The sequence below is a fragment of the Podarcis tiliguerta genome (assembly GCF_965153285.1).
Source record: "Podarcis tiliguerta genome assembly, chromosome: 1".
Classification (NCBI taxonomy): Eukaryota; Metazoa; Chordata; class Lepidosauria; order Squamata; family Lacertidae; genus Podarcis; species Podarcis tiliguerta.
The window spans coordinates 108,222,056-108,229,322 of record NC_139534.1 but is presented as its reverse complement, the minus strand read 5'-3'; the positions used below and the strand labels follow the sequence as shown (position 1 = coordinate 108,229,322).

The 7,267-nt window shown below is 42.5% G+C and overlaps 1 protein-coding gene across 1 annotated transcript in view; it reads right to left on the bottom strand.

Moving 5' to 3' along the window:
* Positions 1-7,267, bottom strand: part of TSHR (thyroid stimulating hormone receptor) — an 89,201-nt gene that overhangs the window by 9,020 nt on the left and 72,914 nt on the right. The window lies entirely within an intron of this gene.

Genomic DNA, 7,267 nt, shown 5'->3' with positions numbered 1-7,267 from the left:
CAAATTCTGAAGCTGTGAAAAGCTCAGCACTGGGTCAGATGCAGAAAACAGACCGCAGCTTGACTTTTGCAAAGTTCTTATTGAGCTGTATAAGCAGACTGGATTTTTATTTGCATCCTTACAAGTGATTCAAAAGGAACATGTAAAAAAGCACACGGAAAATTAAAAAATAAACTACCAACAACTAGCAACAACAAAAGCATATATATGGACTTCCCCTCCTTCCCTGAATTTTTATTTTCCACTTCTCCCTTGTATTCTAAGTTTCTAAGACTAGAAACTGTTCCTGTTCAGAATAGTTTATACAGGATGTAGTTTGACTGTTATGCTTTACAGACATTTAAATCAGTAATGCAGAGAGCCTTTGGTAATTTTTGAGGTGTATGTTGATTACTTAGTGTGGGTTTTTCAGTGTTTGCAATTTTAAAATTACTACGAAGTTGAAAAAATTCTGTAAGAAGGCTTTAACAAGCATGTGTCAAATGCTGTTGATCTCGTGAGGAAAACACACTAGATACAGGTAGTAAGACTAGTTTCTAGACAAAAAACCATTCTTATTTTTTTTTATTACATTTCTATACCACCATTCATCCGAGGATCACAGGGTGGTTTACAATATAAAAAGAAAAATACATAACATAATAGCAAGCAAAAGTAATAAAGCCCCCCACAGTTTAAAGGGCTTTAGCCAAAGGCCTGTTAGCAGACTGATTTTGCCTAGTACCTGAAGGTATGTAAAGGAGGTGCCAGGCAAGCCTCCGTGGGGAGAGCATTCCACAAAAATTGAGCCACCACAGAAAAGTCCCTGTATGTACAGCCTCTGGTCTGCAAGTTGCTGCTTATGCATCAGATGCCCATGTGAGTAAAATTAACCATATCTTCTACCACTGCTTCCATATTCAAAAAAGTCTTTTATAAAAGTACATGTGCACTTTGGAAATTGTTTCTGGAGTGTCATGAAATTGTTTCTGGAGTGTCTGCCGTGACCTCCCTGCCAATTTAGATACAGTGACTGAACTGGAGGCCCCTCGACTGACTTCAGGTCCAGTGTTGGACCATTTCGATCGGATACACCCTACTGATGTGGATAGATTCCTCCAAGTTAGTAGGCCCACCACCTGCCTCCTTGATCCGTGCCTGTCTTGGCTGATTAGAGAGTGTCCAGATGTTGCGTGGACCCCCCTGGTTGAAATTATCAATTTGTCCCTTGACACGGGGACATTCCCAGGGGAACTGAAGGAAGCAGTGGTGTGTCCACTCTTAAAGAAAACTTCTTTACTTTACTTTACTTTACTTTACTTTACTTTACTTTAGTTTTTAAGTTGTAATCATTCATCTTGTTTTTATTATTGCTTGTAAGCCGCTCTGAGCCCGGCCTTGGCTGGGGAGGGCGGGGTATAAATAAAAAATTATTATTATTATTATTATGAATCACTTCAGGGATGAATGCTATAGGGCTACTGGTTTCCCACCACTCCTTTAGAAAAGGCAACAGGGTTTTTCAAATGGGATAAGCACCCCTCCCTGAACAATTTATAGCAAAACAAATTCTTGCCAAGATACTTCAGTGTTTTGGAAGGGCTGAAAAGATTTCCAGTTTGTTCGTAAGAAATTTGGGTTCTGGAGTGAAGATTCGAAACCAGGTTTGTTTCCTGCTCAGCTCTTCCATAGTTGTCCTTTTCAAGAGTGGATAAGGTAAGACCCTAGATGGTACTAGTTCTATATTTTGGGATGATAGATTTGTTTATTAAACAGCCTTGTGTGCAGCTGTAGGCCTTTGCCGCTAGGCAAGACTTACCTAATGTGTCCCATCAGCAGAAGCCCTTGCAAGGACTTCCACCTGCACTCCTGTAGTGGAGGAAGGGGGATATTGTGTGTGGGTTGTCACCACCCACCTGTCCGCTGGCAGGAAGTCAAAACTTTTGAGAGGGTACAGCTGATGCGCAGGGCAACCCCTAGTCAGTTCAACTTTCTTCCAGCTCCGCTGCAGTTTGCTCTGTCTGGCAGCTCCAGGCATGGGAAAAGAGAAAAGCTGGGGATGTCATTTTGGAAGGGATATTCCTTTGTTCTTTCCTAACTTCTCTTTCCACTCCCTCTGCTTGCCACGTTTTCTCCTGCCTCCATAGATCTCTCCTTTTCGCCTGGTGTCCATTTTCTTTAGCCTTGGAGGCATCTGGACATTTGGCAGTGGGCAGGTAGGATTGGAAAGGGTTGAAATGCACCTGAAGGGAGCACCCATGTGCCCAGGATATCCCTGATCCCAGTAGACTGCAAGATCCATCTGTTCAGACAGGGAGGAAAGTGAGCTTTTCCTAGACGAGGAGGATGGGGAAGAGGGAGACAATTTCCCCAGACTCTCTGGGCTCAGATATTAAACAGCTCCTGGGGAAAGATGGGTCTACCCTGGGAAATTGACTAACAGGCTGAGGGGCAACCCCAGGGAGTAGGCAATGCCACACCAAGTACTTTCCCAAGTGTAAGGCCCCCCAAAAGAGTTTTCCATTTACCAGAAGAGTTTAAGGAGAACATCTTGCAAGAATCACAGGTTCCTGGGACCTCACTGTCATGAAGTGCCTATATCCCTTTCATAAGCATGTGGTGGAATCATTCCTCTATAAATCAGTATTATATGATGCACGTAATATGTAGGAACTGTATTTTTACCAAAATGGTGGGGGGTGGGGCAGAGAGACCTCATCAAGGTTGAAGAATGAGACAGGAATTGGAAAACAAAAAAAAAATACCTGTGTGGATAAACACAAGAAGGCGTTCAGAAAATTCTATCCCTAGGAGTATGCCAATAACCTCTGGAGACCAAGGTTGAAAAACATTGCCTTAAGCCTTCTAGGTTGTCCAAAGTGCATGTTACCCTATCTCTGCTTGGGAAACTCCATAGTTTTGTCTGCAACTTTCTATCTGTACGGAAGGAGAGAACTCCCAATGTGGTGGAAAGATTGCCACCTCTCTCTGAATCAGAGGAGAAGACCAAGTAATAGAAGACATTGCCAGATATACAATAGTGACTCAATATGGTGCCCTTTAGCCATCATCTTCAGAAGCAGATTAAACAGGCAGCAGGGCTCTAGGTCAGCATCAGTGTTGTGCTGCTCTTGGTGATGATAAGTACATGGAGTACACTCCAGTTTAGTAGCCGCATTTTAGCATATATCATCATGGGCATATATAACCAATGATTTTCTAGATAACATTAAATATAATCTCTTCGTTTTGCATCGTTCTCCCCTAGATGGCAGCCAAAGTGCAGAAAACAAGTCCCAGAAGCATTTAGAAAGGCAAAGTGAGGAGGAGACTCTCAACATCTGCTGAGTGTTTGACACACTGGCATTTGAAGAAGTCTGCTACTTTTTACAGTTGCGACTGATGGCAAACGTTTGCCAAAGTTCCTCTCAACTTCACTAGGGTGAAACAGTGAAAGCTATTTAAGCACAAGTTTTTAAAGCAGTGATTTAACATTTCTGCCCACAACATTTCTGTCTTCGAGTGACATGAGCATTCAAGCAAGAGATGCTGGAAGTTACTGTTGAATATGAAAAGATCAAGAAGCACTGTAGCACACTTGAAGACTCATACATGTAATTAAGGCGTAAGCTTTTGTGTGGACTAGAGTCTATCTACATCAACGGATGCATAAAATGTGATCCTCAGTTGTCACACACACACACACACACACACACACACACACAGAAGTTCCTGCATTACACAGGGTTGGATGATATTACCCTTGTGGTCCCTTCCAGTATACCTGAAGGAGCGTCTCCACCCCCATCGTTCTGCGCGGACGCTGAGGTCCAGTGCCGAGGGTCTTCTGGCAGTTCCCTCACTGCGAGACGCCAAGTTACAGGGAACCAGGCAGAGGGCATTTTGGTGGTGGCACCCACCCTGTGGAACGCCCTCCCACCAGATGTCAAAGAGAAAAACAACTACAGTGGTACCTCGGGTTACAGACGCTTCAGGTTACAGACTCCGCTAACCCAGAAATAGTACATTGGGTTAAGAACTTTGCTTCAGGATGAGAATAGAAATCGCATGGTGGTGGCATGGTGGCAGTGGGAGGCCCTATTAGCTAAAGTGGTACGTCAGGTTATGAACAGTTTCAGGTTAAGAACGGACCTCCAGAACGAATTACCAGTAAGTTCTTAACCTGAGGTACCACTGTACCAGTCTTTTAGAAGACATCTGAAGGTAGCCCTGTATAGGGAAGCTTTTAATGTTTAACAGACTATTGTATTTTAATATTTTATTGGAATAATAATTATTCCAACTCTATAATTCTATGATTCCATGGACTGGTGTGATGTGGTTGGTTCAATTTAAATGATGATGAGATTAAAAATACAGTAAATTCAACTGGAGTTTAAATACAGTGGTGCCTCGCAAGATGAAATTAATTCGTTCTGCGAGTTTTTTCATCTTGTGAATTTTTCGTCTTGCGAAGCATGGTTTCCCATAGGAAATGCATTGATGGTTTCCCATAGGAATGCATTGACGGTTTTAAGAAAAAGGTGCAAGACGTTTTCATCTTGCGAAGCAAGCCCATAGGGAAATTCATCTTGCGAAGCAACTCAAAAAACAAAAAACTCTTTCGTCTTGCGAGGCATTCGTCTTGCGAGGTACCACAGTATATGCAAAATTACCTTTCACAGCACCAGTTAATTAGCTGAAGCATGGTTGAATAAAGTGACCATATAATTTAACATTTTAATAAGTTGCAAGCAAGATAAGACAGCTACCTGCTCTGGTAATGGGTTCTTCTAAGAAAATTGAAAAGTGTTCAGATACTTTAAAAAGAAATATTTTTTTAGTATAAAGCAGTGTTTTCACTGTTGCACACCCAAATCTTTGGCCTACTCTAGCCAAAATCTGGGGTTCCCAGAGTTCTAAATCCCCCAGTATCCTAAATGCAGAGAAGGGAAAACCTTTTCAGCCTAAGGAATTCCTTCCACTGTAGAGAACCTTCTAGGGAGTCAAATGCCCATGCTTGGCAGATGTAAAAGAGAGTGGGTCGATGGATGTGATTTTTATCAAGCTACAGTAGGATGTTGTTATTCATTAAATATGTATACCACCCTTCATCTGTAGATCTTAGAGTGGTTCACAGCCTAAAAATGCAAGATAAGAGCAAGAACAAACCAAACCAATAACCCTCCTTCCTTCCCTCCCTCCATGCAAAAAGCCCCAGAGTTTTCTATACCTCTGCAGCTCTCTTATCTTACCTCCAAGCAAGCAAGAGTCTCTGTCACATTCCAGCCAGGCGAAAGCACTCAGGCAGGACATGGATCAGGGCTGGTGAGGAGAAGATGCGGACTGGTGGGACTTCCCTAAGGGCTGAATGAAAAAGGTCTGGAGGGCCACATTTGGTGCCCGGGACTGACCTTACCCCCACCTTGCCTTTAAAGAGGGAGGGCGGGCCTTAGAATACACATTTAATTATTCAGAAAACGTAAAGATTCACAAACAAGCATGTCCACGCACAAAGAAAATATTTAGCCTAAAACGGAGGAGCTGACTCTAAAATGTATTTCTATGGAAGGAGAGGCACAAACTGTGCAAGGCAGAATTGCTACGGACCTGATTAACTGAGCACTGTCCCGCTGAATGCCTGATCCTGGAGACAAGCCACAGGCTGCCTTCACATGCCCCACTTACAAGTTTCCCAGGCACACCTTGGATGGCTGTTATTGGGAAAAGAAGGCTGGTCTAGCTAGATCCTTGGCCTTAGAGTGGGGCCCTTTGTATGTTAAGTGTCCTTAGAGTTTGAACATGCTGTTCCCCAATCATCCCTCTCCACTGCAGCACAAGAACTATGTGACACGCCCCCCGACACCCCCCCAGTTTTCACTGCATGGCTGGGGACAAATGGCAGCTTCTATTCTGAAAATATTTAAAACCGACACTGATCTGTGTAATTTAGAAACCCTGTGACCCTGAGTGAAACCACTTGACTGTTTGCTGTTCCAGGCCATTGATGATGACCACTCCATGATATTGCCCCACATCTCTTTCTGGCACAAAACCCAGCATCAAAAAATAATGAAATAGCTGCACCACTACCAGGTAGTAACTCCTTAAATGTGAATGGCACCAGAACAGCTGAATCCTGGACTCCATTGGGAAACTGGTAAGGAACAATTATTATGGATATTGTTCAGCATTCATCTTCATCCCTAGGAAGAAAACTCCAGTGCTGAGGTGAATGTTTACCTGTATTGGGCAACTGTATTCCAAATCGCACTAGATTGTGTAGCAAAAATTCCAGATGCATCGCAATATTTTTAGAAGGTTCAGCCCAGGTGTGTCTGTGTATGCTGTTTTTAGTTTCATGGTGGAGGAAAGGCAGGATGTACAAAATGCTAATTATTGTTCTTTTAACAATCATGCTCATATCAACTATTGGGCGGGGGATGTAAATGGCATAAAGAAATTAGATCAAAACACCAAATATAAAGGACCATTTTACTTAGTTCAGCAAATTAAAGTGCAACGTGCATATCAAAGCCTGGAACCAGTGGCACAACTCTGCCAATAATGTATATAGTAATAGTGTCATACACAGTTGAAACAAGTAAATCGCTCTACAGTTAGTTATCTACTGGAAGTGCAAAGTCCTGTAAGTGGGAACGGTTGCAAGAAAGGGTTATTCACATGGCCATATGTAGAGGCAGGGGTCATACGTAAGTAGTAGTCGCAGACGGGCACCTCCTCACCGTCCCACGGTGAAAGTAGTACAATAGATCAGAAGACCTGTACTCCAGATGTTAAGCCGGTTTCGCAACAGGTTCATCAGTCCATAATACTGAATAATACAAAGCAACATTCCAGTCACAATAGATGAAAAGATAAATAATCTATGCGCATAAACCATCTCATGTTGTGTCTTACCTATACACTCAACAGGATACAACCAGAATATAAGATCACAGCAAGTATGCAACAAATGAGGCAAAACATTTTAAATACATTGCAGATAATTAGGATCAATCATCACATTTGACTAAACCACACCAACATCACAGGTGTATAAAATCAGAGAAGCTACACTTCTCTGCTATTACAGCACAAACTAAGACATTAATCACAGTTCATATATAACATCCAAGATAAAATGGCCTCCTAAATTTCTACCTGTTGCCTGTGGGTAGCAAAATTCATAATTGATGGAACTGGTGAGGGGACTTCACCAAATATTGCCCCGTTCTGTTGGCAGATAATGGACCCGATCTTCAAGTTCTTTATCAGCAACAATACA